At 45.5% G+C, this 13944-nt stretch overlaps 8 non-coding genes across 8 annotated transcripts; all 8 read left to right on the top strand.

Annotated features, from left to right (window-relative positions):
• The first annotated feature begins 659 nt into the window (after positions 1 to 659).
• On the top strand, positions 660 to 732 carry TRNAR-ACG (transfer RNA arginine (anticodon ACG)). The gene has a single exon. It is a non-coding gene; the product is annotated as a tRNA-Arg (tRNA).
• Positions 733 to 2718: 1986 nt separating this feature from the next.
• Positions 2719 to 2791, top strand: TRNAR-ACG (transfer RNA arginine (anticodon ACG)). Its single transcript has one exon. It is a non-coding gene; the product is annotated as a tRNA-Arg (tRNA).
• Positions 2792 to 5768: 2977 nt separating this feature from the next.
• On the top strand, positions 5769 to 5841 carry TRNAR-ACG (transfer RNA arginine (anticodon ACG)). Its single transcript has one exon. It is a non-coding gene; the product is annotated as a tRNA-Arg (tRNA).
• Positions 5842 to 6762: 921 nt separating this feature from the next.
• Positions 6763 to 6835, top strand: TRNAR-ACG (transfer RNA arginine (anticodon ACG)). Its single transcript has one exon. It is a non-coding gene; the product is annotated as a tRNA-Arg (tRNA).
• Positions 6836 to 8821: 1986 nt separating this feature from the next.
• TRNAR-ACG (transfer RNA arginine (anticodon ACG)) lies at positions 8822 to 8894 on the top strand. Its single transcript has one exon. It is a non-coding gene; the product is annotated as a tRNA-Arg (tRNA).
• Positions 8895 to 9815: 921 nt separating this feature from the next.
• TRNAR-ACG (transfer RNA arginine (anticodon ACG)) lies at positions 9816 to 9888 on the top strand. The gene has a single exon. It is a non-coding gene; the product is annotated as a tRNA-Arg (tRNA).
• Positions 9889 to 11852: 1964 nt separating this feature from the next.
• Positions 11853 to 11925, top strand: TRNAR-ACG (transfer RNA arginine (anticodon ACG)). The gene has a single exon. It is a non-coding gene; the product is annotated as a tRNA-Arg (tRNA).
• A 922-nt stretch (positions 11926 to 12847) lies between these two features.
• Positions 12848 to 12920, top strand: TRNAR-ACG (transfer RNA arginine (anticodon ACG)). Its single transcript has one exon. It is a non-coding gene; the product is annotated as a tRNA-Arg (tRNA).
• The last annotated feature ends 1024 nt before the right edge of the window (positions 12921 to 13944 follow it).

Here is a 13944-nt window from a genome sequence, read left to right as displayed (position 1 = left end):
CGATTTGCCAAAGGGCCCAATATTTTCATCGAACTATAAATGCTAGTGAAATGTTTTTTAAAAAGCACCTTTACAAGCGTGGTCTCGAAGGCGCGGACCTTCATAATGGCTGTCACGGATGCAGCTGCTAGTGACTTTTTCCATTTAAACTGGTCAAAATAACGTGGCATCTGTGATACTAGTGCATGGCCATTGGCCACGGTTCTAGAAAAATAAATAACAAATGTATTGTGTCTGCGGAACAGTGGTTCTTTCCAGTTGCGATGTATAATGTGCGCAAACAGTTGTATTTCCCGCCACACCGCCCTCTGCACTTGCACTGCAGTGGAAAAGAACTAGTTAAATCGCGAGTTCTGACCAATTCGAAAAGACTTTGATCCAATCAGAGCAGGGAACAAAATATACAAAGTGACATCACTACTCTTTGCCCAAGAGAGCAGTGGCTGTTAAAGTTGTTGTGACTTTTATTGCCTGTACATTCGGTGAGTTCCTTAAGTGATCCCTTCATAGACCTGAGTATTTGACTCTTCACTACTTAATGTGAAAGAGCTATAATTTTCCCAGCTTATTCAACCTGTCTAGCGTGCACACTACCGACCATATCCCAGAGCGCATGTGCACTGGTCTAGTACTCTGCCCCGTCGTGTGCAGATAGCAGTGGGCCAGTGGCGCAATGGATAACGCGTCTGCCTACGGAGCAGAAGATTCCAGGTTCGACTCCTGGCTGGCTCGACTCGACGCACCAAAGTGCTCATTTCTTCCCTTTGTTAAGAAGTGCAATTATTAATGAGAACATGAAACTAGACGTGTGTTAAAAAGTTACTCTACTGTACTTTGCCAAAATAGCGGCATTTTAATTAAAACATATATAGGGGAAATGGACACAAATATCTTTTTTTTATTTAATAGCACAAAACAAAAGATGCATTCCCGGATGCTCTGTTTTAATTATAAAGAAAAGAAAGGTTACAGTGGTCTTGACAAAGAACTTATTTTTTATGGGAAATTTAATTTTTGTGACATACACATATAGCGCACTATTATAGTTGAACAAATTCTAACCTTCTCTTAGGAACACTGGGTGATCAGGGAGGGGGGGGGAGGTGGAGTGGGGTGGGGAGGGGGGAGGGAGAAGTGTGTGCTTTTCTTTTTTTTCTTGAAGCTGTGTGTCAACGCATGCCCGAAGGCTGCTCCTTGATGCAATACATCGTGTGCTTTTATTTTATTTTATTTTATGTATGCGTTTTTATATAGCGCAGACTTTACCCGAAGGTATCAGAGCGCTTCACAATACTTCACAATAGGAACAGAACTGATACATGAGAACATTACAAGTGAACAAATTACAAAAGCAAACGTTACATTGCATGAGGCAAAAGTGGCAATCGTGAGCTAACAAAATACAAGAGGTAACAAACGGTGCATTACAGGAGGAAAAAGTGACACGTGTGCAGGTTACAAAAGCATATAAAGTAAACATAAAGGTATAATACAGCAATATATGGAGGACACTCAAACACAAGGAGCCTGTCCTTTGGGCCCGGGGACACGCTTTACGCCGCCCCCCCCCCCGCTGTGTGATGCCTCGGCGAGCGCCCTGGAGGGGGAGAAGCGAGTAGTGCCCTGACGCTGGAGAGGCCCACCACGTGGCTACAGGGGCCCTGTCTGTCTTCCGGCTCCTCACCCCCAGCCTCACTGCGCACCCTGCCGGCCCCTGGCCTCTGGCAGTGTGCATCAGCTGTCGCTTGAAGACCCTGGTCCTTGCAGTGATGCTTCCTCGCGGTGTTTAGTTTGGAAGACGATGATGATGAGGTGTACTTCGTGTCCTTCATTGGCAGAGATGGTGCGCGGAGTCTGCCGCCACCAATGTGCGACGTACCAATCGCAGGATCCCCGGTACATGCTCTGATCGACACTGGGGCATCCGTGAACGTCATGGACAGCATCCAATATGAACGTCTATCCCCTCGCCCACCTCTCTCTCCATCCAACGCTAAAATCTACACCTAGAAACAGTGTAGATTAGGCCCCACTCTGCGGCCTAGGTATTCCTACCCCCGGTGATACGGCACCACAGGGGGTACAAAGCTCGATGGGGGTACAGCACTCCTCGGAACACCGGTCAAGCACGAAAGTAGCCCACTTGCGTAGATATCAGTGTGTGCTGAGGCTTCTGGCGTCAGTGGCCTAGTCATTACCAAAGGAAGTACCCAACCAATACTTACAGCGCCTGCTCCCTTCATTGTGTGACCACAGGCGCAAGGCCAACAGGATGCTTCCTGGCAGGCCACCTTATCTGAAAGACTGTAGAACTGATTTTGTTTGTTTATAGCATATAGTAGTTTGTTCGTAGTTGTAATGTAGTACTGTCTGCAAAATGTTATATATTGTTATATATAACGGAAGGAATTGTAAGATGTCAGGCTCCAGCCGCATTTCTGCAGTTAGAGGAGGCAAAGCCAAGAAGCCTTTCCCCTCGAAGGCAGCATTCACCTCTGCAAAGCAGTAAAGTGTGCAGGGCTCTGAAGCTCCACAAACCTGTAGGCTGGCTTCAGAGCTGCGACTTGGAATGAGTTGATATTGTACTTAGCTCCTAGAACTGTGTGTTTTCTATTGTAGAGTGCGCCGCTATATCCTTACTGTCTGTCACAACACCAACTTGTAGCACCTCACCTGTGATTTGGCTATTACCTGTTCTCTGAAGACTTCATACACGGCGGGCCAGTGGCGCAATGGATAACGCGTCTGCCTACGGAGCAGAAGATTCCAGGTTCGACTCCTGGCTGGCTCGAATTGTGGAGGTACCTTTTTTCAACCAATAATATAAACATTACAATGATCTATAAACATTATAAGAAACTACATCATGCCTGTTAGACCATGAAGTTCCGTCCTGTCTGGTTTTATAATAAACTGACCTGTAAATTTCGTTACATAAACAGCTACGCATTTGATTAAGTTACATACTAGGAATTTAACGCCAATATTTAGTTTTTAAAGTGGGCCATCAGAGTTTCTCGATAGGTCTGTTTTAACTGTAAAACAGATAACTGTCGATTTGCCAAAGGGCCCAATATTTTCATCGAACAATAAATGCTAGTGAAATGTTTTTTAAAAAGCACCTTTACAAGCGTGGTCTCGAAGGCGCGGACCTTCATAATGGCTGTCACGGATGCAGCTGCTAGTGACTTTTTCCATTTAAACTGGTCAAAATAACGTGGCATCTGTGATACTAGTGCATGGCCATTGGCCACGGTTCTAGAAAAATAAATAACAAATGTATTGTGTCTGCGGAATAGTGGTTCTTTCCAGTTGCGATGTATAATGTGCGCAAACAGTTGTATTTCCCGCCACACCGCCCTCTGCACTTGCACTGCAGTGGAAAAGAACTAGTTAAATCGCGAGTTCTGACCAAATCGAAAAGACTTTGATCCAATCAGAGCAGGGAACAAAATATACAAAGTGACATCACTACTCTTTGCCCAAGAGAGCAGTGGCTGTTAAAGTTGTTGTGACTTTTATTGCCTGTACATTCGGTGAGTTCCTTAAGTGATCCCTTCATAGACCTCAGTATTTGACTCTTCACTGCTTAATGTGAAAAAGCTATAATTTTCCCAGCTTATTCAACCTGTCTAGCGTGCACACTACCGACCATATCCCAGAGCGAATATGCACTGGTCTAGTACTCTGCCCCGTCGGGTATAGATAGCAGTGGGCCAGTGGCGCAGTGTATAACGCGTCTGCCTACGGAGCAGAAGATTACAGGTTCGACGGCTGGCTCGACTCGACGCACCAAAGTGCTCATTTCTTCCCTTTGTTAAGAAGTGCAATTATTAATGAGAACATGAAACTAGACGTGTGTTAAAAAGTTACTCTACTGTACTTTGCCAAAATAGCGGCATTTTAATTAAAACATATATAGGGGAAATGGACACAAATATCTTTTTTTTATTTAATAGCATAAAACAAAAGATGCATTCCCGGATGCTCTGTTTTAATTATAAAGAAAAGAAAGGTTACAGTGGTCTTGACAAAGAACTTATTTTTTATGGGAAATTTAATTTTTGTGACATACACATATAGCGCACAATTATAGTTGAACAAATTCTAACCTTCTCTTAGGAACACTGGGTGATCAGGGAGGGGGGGGAGGTGGAGTGGGGTGGGGAGGGGGGAGGGAGAAGTGTGTGCTTTTCTTTTTTTTCTTGAAGCTGTGTGTCAACGCATGCCCGAAGGCTGCTCCTTGATGCAATACATCGCGTGCTTTTATTTTATTTTATTTTATGTATGCGTTTTTATATAGCGCAGACTTTACCCGAAGGTATCAGAGCGCTTCACAATACTTCACAATAGGAACAGAACTGATACATGAGAACATTACAAGTGAACAAATTACAAAAGCAAACGTTACATTGCATGCGGCAAAAGTGGCAATCGTGAGCTAACAAAATACAAGAGGTAACAAACGGTGCATTACAGGAGGAAAAAGTGACACGTGTGCAGGTTACAAAAGCATATAAAGTAAACATAAAGGTATAATACTGCAATATATGGAGGACACTCAAACACAAGGAGCCTGTCCTTTGGGCCCGGGGACACGCTTTCCGCCGCCCCCCCCCCTGTTGTGTGATGCCTCGGCGAGCGCCCTGGAGGGGGAGAAGCGAGTAGTGCCCTGACGCTGGAGAGGCCCACCACATGGCTACAGGGGCCCTGTCTGTCTTCCGGCTCCTCACCCCCAGCCTCACTGCGCACCCTGCCGGCCCCTGGCCTCTGGCAGTGTGCATCAGCTGTCGCTTGAAGACCCTGGTCCTTGCAGTGATGCTTCCCACGCGGTGTTTAGTTTGGAAGACGATGATGATGAGGTGTACTTCGTGTCCTTCATTGGCAGAGATGGTGCGCAGAGTCTGCCGCCACCAATGTGCGACGTACCGATCGCAGGATCCCCGGTACATGCTCTGATCGACACTGGGGCACCCGTGAACGTCATGGACAGCATCCAATATGAACGTCTATCCCCTCGCCCACCTCTCTCTCCATCCAACGCTAAAATCTACACCTAGAAACAGTGTAGATTAGGCCCCACTCTGCGGCCTAGGTATTCCTACCCCCGGTGATACGGCACCACAGGGGGTACAAAGCTTGATGGGGGTACAGCACTCCTCGGAACACCGGTCAAGCACGAAAGTAGCCCACGTGCGTAGATATCAGTGTGTGCTGAGGCTTCTGGCGTCAGTGGCCTAGTCATTACCAAAGGAAGTACCCAACCAATACTTACAGCGCCTGCTCCCTTCATTGTGTGACCACAGGCGCAAGGCCAACAGGATGCTTCCTGGCAGGCCACCTTATCTGAAAGACTGTAGAACTGATTTTGTTTGTTTATAGCATATAGTAGTTTGTTCGTAGTTGTAATGTAGTACTGTCTGCAAAATGTTATATATTGTTATATATAACGGAAGGAATTGTAAGATGTCACGCTCCAGCTGCATTTCTGCAGTTAGAGGAGGCAAAGCCAAGAAGCCTTTCCCCTCGAAGGCAGCATTCATCTCTGCAAAGCAGTAAAGTGTGCAGGGCTTTGAAGCTCCACAAACCTGTAGGCTGGCTTCAGAGCTTCGACTTGAAATGAGTTGATATTGTACTTAGCTCCTAGAACTGTGTGTTTTCTATTGTAGAGTGCGCCGCTATATCTTTACTGTCTGTCACACCACCAACTTGTAGCACCTCACCTGTGATTTGGCTATTATCTTTTCTCTGAAGACTTCATACGCAGCGGGCCAGTGGCGCAATGGATAACGCGTCTGCCTACGGAGCAGAAGATTCCAGGTTCGACTCCTGGCTGGCTCGAATTGTGGAGGTACCTTTTTTCAACCAATAATATAAACATTACAATGATCTATAAACATTATAAGAAACTACATCATGCCTGTTAGACCATGAAGGTTCGTCCTGTCTGGTTTTATAATAAACTGACCTGTAAATTTCGTTACATAAACAGCTACGCATTTGATTAAGTTACATACTAGGAATTTAACGCCAATATTTAGTTTTTAAAGTGGGCCATCAGAGTTTCTCGATAGGTCTGTTTTAACTGTAAAACAGATAACTGTCGATTTGCCAAAGGGCCCAATATTTTCATTGAACAATAAATGATAGTGAAATTTTTTTTAAAAGCACCTTTACAAGCGTGGTCTCGAAGGCGCGGACCTTCATAATGGCTGTCACGGATGCAGCTGCTAGTGACTTTTTCCATTTAAATTGGTCAAAATAACGTGGCATCTGTGATACTAGTGCAAGGCCATTGGCCACGGTTCTAGAAAAATAAATAACAAATGTATTGTGTCTGCGGAACAGTGGTTCTTTCCAGTTGCGATGTATAATGTGCGCAAACAGTTGTATTTCCCGCCACACCGCCCTCTGCACTCGCACTGCAGTGGAAAAGAACTAGTTAAATCGCGAGTTCTGACCAAATCGAAAAGACTTTGATCCAATCAGAGCAGGGAACAAAATATACGAAGTGACGTCACTACTCTTTTCCCAAGAGAGCAGTGGATGTTAAAGTTGTTGTGACTTTTATTGCCTGTACATTCGGTGAGTTCCTTAAGTGATCCCTTCATAGACCTGAGTATTTGACTCTTCACTACTTAATGTGAAAGAGCTATCATTTTCCCAGCTTATTCAACCTGTCTAGCGTGCACACTACCGACCATATCCCAGAGCGCATGTGCACTGGTCTAGTACTCTGCCCCGTCGTGTGCAGATAGCAGTGGGCCAGTGGCGCAATGGATAACGCGTCTGCCTACGGAGCAGAAGATTCCAGGTTCGACTCCTGGCTGGCTCGACTCGACGCACCAAAGTGCTCATTTCTTCCCTTTGTTAAGAAGTGCAATTATTAATGAGAACATGAAACTAGACGTGTGTTAAAAAGTTACTCTACTGTACTTTGCCAAAATAGCGGCATTTTAATTAAAACATATATAGGGGAAATGGACACAAATATCTTTTTTTTATTTAATAGCATAAAACAAAAGATGCATTCCCGGATGCTCTGTTTTAATTATAAAGAAAAGAAAGGTTACAGTGGTCTTGACAAAGAACTTATTTTTTATGGGAAATTTAATTTTTGTGACATACACATGTAGCGCACTATTATAGTTGAACAAATTCTAACCTTCTCTTAGGAACACTGGGTGATCAGGGAGGGGGGGGGAGGTGGAGTGGGGTGAGGAGGGGGGAGGGAGAAGTGTGTGCTTTTCTTTTTTTTCTTGAAGCTGTGTGTCAACGCATGCCCGAAGGCTGCTCCTTGATGCAATACATCGTGTGCTTTTATTTTATTTTATTTTATGTATGCGTTTTTATATAGCGCAGACTTTACCCGAAGGTATCAGAGCGCTTCACAATACTTCACAATAGGAACAGAACTGATACATGAGAACATTACAAGTGAACAAATTACAAAAGCAAACGTTACATTGCATGAGGCAAAAGTGGCAATCGTGAGCTAACAAAATACAAGAGGTAACAAACGGTGCATTACAGGAGGAAAAAGTGACACGTGTGCAGGTTACAAAAGCATATAAAGTAAACATAAAGGTATAATACAGCAATATATGGAGGACACTCAAACACAAGGAGCCTGTCCTTTGGGCCCGGGGACACGCTTTACGCCGCCCCCCCCCCCGCTGTGTGATGCCTCGGCGAGCGCCCTGGAGGGGGAGAAGCGAGTAGTGCCCTGACGCTGGAGAGGCCCACCACGTGGCTACAGGGGCCCTGTCTGTCTTCCGGCTCCTCACCCCCAGCCTCACTGCGCACCCTGCCGGCCCCTGGCCTCTGGCAGTGTGCATCAGCTGTCGCTTGAAGACCCTGGTCCTTGCAGTGATGCTTCCTCGCGGTGTTTAGTTTGGAAGACGATGATGATGAGGTGTACTTCGTGTCCTTCATTGGCAGAGATGGTGCGCGGAGTCTGCCGCCACCAATGTGCGACGTACCAATCGCAGGATCCCCGGTACATGCTCTGATCGACACTGGGGCACCCGTGAACGTCATGGACAGCATCCAATATGAACGTCTATCCCCTCGCCCACCTCTCTCTCCATCCAATGCTAAAATCTACACCTAGAAACAGTGTAGATTAGGCCCCACTCTGCGGCCTAGGTATTCCTACCCCCGGTGATACGGCACCACAGGGGGTACAAAGCTCGATGGGGGTACAGCACTCCTCGGAACACCGGTCAAGCACGAAAGTAGCCCACGTGCGTACATATCAGTGTGTGCTGAGGCTTCTGGCGTCAGTGGCCTAATCATTACCAAAGGAAGTACCCAACCAATACTTACAGCGCCTGCTCCCTTCATTGTGTGACCACAGGCGCAAGGCCAACAGGATGCTTCCTGGCAGGCCACCTTATCTGAAAGACTGTAGAACTGATTTTGTTTGTTTATAGCATATAGTAGTTTGTTCGTAGTTGTAATGTAGTACTGTCTGCAAAATGTTATATATTGTTATATATAACGGAAGGAATTGTAAGATGTCAGGCTCCAGCCGCATTTCTGCAGTTAGAGGAGGCAAAGCCAAGAAGCCTTTCCCCTCGAAGGCAGCATTCATCTCTGCAAAGCAGTAAAGTGTGCAGGGCTCTGAAGCTCCACAAACCTGTAGGCTGGCTTCAGAGCTTCGACTTGAAATGAGTTGATATTGTACTTAGCTCCTAGAACTGTGTGTTTTCTATTGTAGAGTGCGCCGCTATATCCTTACTGTCTGTCACAGCACCAACTTGTAGCACCTCACCTGTGATTTGGCTATTACCTGTTCTCTGAAGACTTTATACACAGCGGGCCAGTGGCGCAATGGATAACGCGTCTGCCTACGGAGCAGAAGATTCCAGGTTCGACTCCTGGCTGGCTCGAATTGTGGAGGCACCTTTTTTCAACCAATAATATAAACATTACAATGATCTATAAACATTATAAGAAACTACATCATGCCTGTTAGACCATGAAGTTCCGTCCTGTCTGGTTTTATAATAAACTGACCTGTAAATTTCGTTACATAAACAGCTACGCATTTGATTAAGTTACATACTAGGAATTTAACGCCAATATTTAGTTTTTAAAGTGGGCCATCAGAGTTTCTCGATAGGTCTGTTTTAACTGTAAAACAGATAACTGTCGATTTGCCAAAGGGCCCAATATTTTCATCGAACTATAAATGCTAGTGAAATTTTTTTAAAAAGCACCTTTACAAGCGTGGTCTCGAAGGCGCGGACCTTCATAATGGCTGTCACGGATGCAGCTGCTAGTGACTTTTTCCATTTAAACTGGTCAAAATAACGTGGCATCTGTGATACTAGTGCATGACCATTGGCCACGGTTCTAGAAAAATAAATAACAAATGTATTGTGTCTGCGGAATAGTGGTTCTTTCCAGTTGCGATGTATAATGTGCGCAAACAGTTGTATTTCCCGCCACACCGCCCTCTGCACTTGCACTGCAGTGGAAAAGAACTAGTTAAATCGCGAGTTCTGACCAAATCGAAAAGACTTTGATCCAATCAGAGCAGGGAACAAAATATACAAAGTGACATCACTACTCTTTGCCCAAGAGAGCAGTGGCTGTTAAAGTTGTTGTGACTTTTATTGCCTGTACATTCGGTGAGTTCCTTAAGTGATCCCTTCATAGACCTCAGTATTTGACTCTTCACTACTTAATGTGAAAGAGCTATAATTTTCCCAGCTTATTCAACCTGTCTAGCGTGCACACTACCGACCATATCCCCGAGCGCATATGCACTGGTCTAGTACTCTGCCCCGTCGTGTGCAGATAGCAGTGGGCCAGTGGCGCAATGGATAACGCGTCTGCCTACGGAGCAGAAGATTCCAGGTTCGACTCCTGGCTGGCTCGACTCCACGCACAAAGTGCTCATTTCATCCCTTTGTTAAGAAGTGCAATTATTAATGACAACATGAAACTAGACGTGTGTTAAAAATGGCGGCATTTTAATTAAAACATATATAGGGGAAATGGACACAAATATCTTTTTTTTTATTTAATAGCATAAAACAAAAGATGCATTCCCGGATGCTCTGTTTTAATTATAAAGAAAAGAAAGGTTACAGTGGTCTTGACAAAGAACTTATTTTTTATGGGAAATTTAATTTTTGTGACATACACATGTAGCGCACTATTATAGTTGAACAAATTCTAACCTTCTCTTAGGAACACTGGGTGATCAGGGAGGGGGGGGGGAGGTGGAGTGGAGTGGGGAGGGGGGAGGGAGAAGTGTGTGCTTTTCTTTTTTTTCTTGAAGCTGTGTGTCAACGCATGCCCGAAGGCTGCTCCTTGATGCAATACATCGTGTGCTTTTATTTTATTTTATTTTATGTATGCGTTTTTATATAGCGCAGACTTTACCCGAAGGTATCAGAGCGCTTCACAATACTTCACAATAGGAACAGAACTGATACATGAGAACATTACAAGTGAACAAATTACAAAAGCAAACGTTACATTGCATGCGGCAAAAGTGGCAATCGTGAGCTAACAAAATACAAGAGGTAACAAACGGTGCATTACAGGAGGAAAAAGTGACACGTGTGCAGGTTAGAAAAAGCATATAAAGTAAACATAAAGGTATAATACTGCAATATATGGAGGACACTCAAACACAAGGAGCCTGTCCTTTGGGCCCGGGGACACGCTTTCCGCCGCCCCCCCCCCCGTTGTGTGATGCCTCGGCGAGCGCCCTGGAGGGGGAGAAGCGAGTAGTGCCCTGACGCTGGAGAGGCCCACCACGTGGCTACAGGGGCCCTGTCTGTCTTCCGGCTCCTCACCCCCAGCCTCACTGCGCACCCTGCCGGCCCCTGGCCTCTGGCAGTGTGCATCAGCTGTCGCTTGAAGACCCTGGTCCTTGCAGTGATGCTTCCCGTGCGGTGTTTAGTTTGGAAGACGATGATGATGAGGTGTACTTCGTGTCCTTCATTGGCAGAGATGGTGCGCAGAGTCTGCCGCCACCAATGTGCGACGTACCGATCGCAGGATCCCCGGTACATGCTATGATCAACACTGGGGCATCCGTGAACGTCATGGACAGCATCCAATATGAACGTCTATCCCCTCGCCCACCTCTCTCTCCATCCAACGCTAAAATCTACACCTAGAAACAGTGTAGATTAGGCCCCACTCTGCGGCCTAGGTATTCCTACCCCCGGTGATACGGCACCACAGAGGGTACAAAGCTCGATGGGGGTACAGCACTCCTCGGAACACCGGTCAAGCACGAAAGTAGCCCACGTGCGTACATATCAGTGTGTGCTGAGGCTTCTGGCGTCAGTGGCCTAGTCATTACCAAAGGAAGTACCCAACCAATACTTACAGCGCCTGCTCCCTTCATTGTGTGACCACAGGCGCAAGGCCAACAGGATGCTTCCTGGCAGGCCACCTTATCTGAAAGACTGTAGAACTGATTTTGTTTGTTTATAGCATATAGTAGTTTGTTCGTAGTTGTCATGTAGTACTGTCTGCAAAATGTTATATATTGTTATATATAACGGAAGGAATTGTAAGATGTCAGGCTCCAGCCGCATTTCTGCAGTTAGAGGAGGCAAAGCCAAGAAGCCTTTCCACTCGAAGGCAGCATTCATCTCTGCAAAGAAGAAAAGTGAGCAGGGCTCTGAAGCTCCACAAACCTGTAGGCTGGCTTCAGAGCTGCGACTTGAAATGAGTTGATATTGTACTTAGCTCCTAGAACTGTGTGTTTTCTATTGTAGAGTGCGCCGCTATATCCTTACTGTCTGTCACAGCACCAACTTGTAGCACCTCACCTGTGATTTGGCTATTACCTGTTCTCTGAAGACTTCGTACACGACGGGCCAGTGGCGCAATGGATAACGCGTCTGCCTACGGAGCAGAAGATTCCAGGTTCGACTCCTGGCTGGCTCGAATTGTGGAGGCACCTTTTTTCAACCAATAATATAAACATTACAATGATCTATAAACATTATAAGAAACTACATCATGCCTGTTAGACCATGAAGTTCCGTCCTGTCTGGTTTTATAATAAACTGACCTGTAAATTTCGTTACATAAACAGCTACGCATTTGATTAAGTTACATACTAGGAATTTAACGCCAATATTTAGTTTTTAAAGTGGGCCATCAGAGTTTCTCGATGGGTCTGTTTTAACTGTAAAACAGATAACTGTCGATTTGCCAAAGGGCCCAATATTTTCATCGAACAATAAATGCTAGTGAAATGTTTTTTAAAAAGCACCTTTACAAGCGTGGTCTCGAAGGCGTGGACCTTCATAATGGCTGTCACGGATGCAGCTGCTAGTGACTTTTTCCATTTAAACTGGTCAAAATAACGTGGCATCTGTGATACTAGTGCATGGCCATTGGCCACGGTTCTAGAAAAATAAATAACAAATGTATTGTGTCTGCGGAACAGTGGTTCTTTCCAGTTGCGATGTATAATGTGCGCAAACAGTTGTATTTCCCGCCACACCGCCCTCTGCACTTGCACCGCAGTGGAAAAGAACTAGTTAAATCGCGAGTTCTGACCAAATCGAAAAGACTTTGATCCAATCAGAGCAGGGAACAAAATATACAAAGTGACATCACTACTCTTTGCCCAAGAGAGCAGTGGCTGTTAAAGTTGTTGTGACTTTTATTGCCTGTACATTCGGTGAGTTCCTTAAGTGATCCCTTCATAGACCTCAGTATTTGACTCTTCACTACTTAATGTGAAAGAGCTATAATTTTCCCAGCTTATTCAACCTGTCTAGCGTGCACACTACCGACCATATCCCAGAGCGCATATGCACTGGTCTAGTACTCTGCCCCGTCGTGTACAGATAGCAGTGGGCCAGTGGCGCAATGGATAACGCGTCTGCCTACGGAGCAGAAGATTCCAGGTTCGACTCCTGGCTGGCTCGACTCGACGCACCAAAGTGCTCATTTCTTCCCTTTGTTAAGAAGTGCAATTATTAATGAGAACATGAAACTAGACGTGTGTTAAAAAGTTACTCTACTGTACTTTGCCAAAATGGCGGCATTTTAATTAAAACATATATAGGGGAAATGGACACAAATATCTTTTTTTTTATTTAATAGCATAAAACAAAAGATGCATTCCCGGATGCCGGATGCTCTGTTTTAATTATAAAGAAAAGAAAGGTTACAGTGGTCTTGACAAAGAACTTATTTTTTATGGGAAATTTAATTTTTGTGACATACACATGTAGCGCACTATTATAGTTGAACAAATTCTAACCTTCTCTTAGGAACACTGGGTGATCAGGGAGGGGGGGGGGGAGGTGGAGTGGGGTGGGGAGGGGGGAGGGAGAAGTGTGTGCTTTTCTTTTTTTTCTTGAAGCTGTGTGTCAACGCATGCCCGAAGGCTGCTCCTTGATGCAATACATCGTGTGCTTTTATTTTATTTTATTTTATGTATGCGTTTTTATATAGCGCAGACTTTACCCGAAGGTATCAGAGCGCTTCACAATACTTCACAATAGGAACAGAACTGATACATGAGAACATTACAAGTGAACAAATTACAAAAGCAAACGTTACATTGCATGCGGCAAAAGTGGCAATCGTGAGCTAACAAAATACAAGAGGTAACAAACGGTGCATTACAGGAGGAAAAAGTGACACGTGTGCAGGTTACAAAAGCATATAAAGTAAACATAAAGGTATAATACTGCAATATATGGAGGACACTCAAACACAAGGAGCCTGTCCTTTGGGCCCGGGGACACGCTTTCCGCCGCCCCCCCCCCCGTTGTGTGATGCCTCGGCGAGCGCCCTGGAGGGGGAGAAGCGAGTAGTGCCCTGACGCTGGAGAGGCCCACCACGTGGCTACAGGGGCCCTGTCTGTCTTCCGGCTCCTCACCCCCAGCCTCACTGCGCACCCTGCCGGCCCCTGGCCTCTGGCAGTGTGCATCAGCTGTCGCT

The sequence above is a fragment of the Lissotriton vulgaris genome, chromosome 5 (genome assembly GCF_964263255.1).
Source record: "Lissotriton vulgaris chromosome 5, aLisVul1.2, whole genome shotgun sequence".
NCBI classification, from domain to species: domain Eukaryota; kingdom Metazoa; phylum Chordata; class Amphibia; order Caudata; family Salamandridae; genus Lissotriton; species Lissotriton vulgaris.
This window is presented reverse-complemented; position numbering and strand designations above follow the sequence as displayed.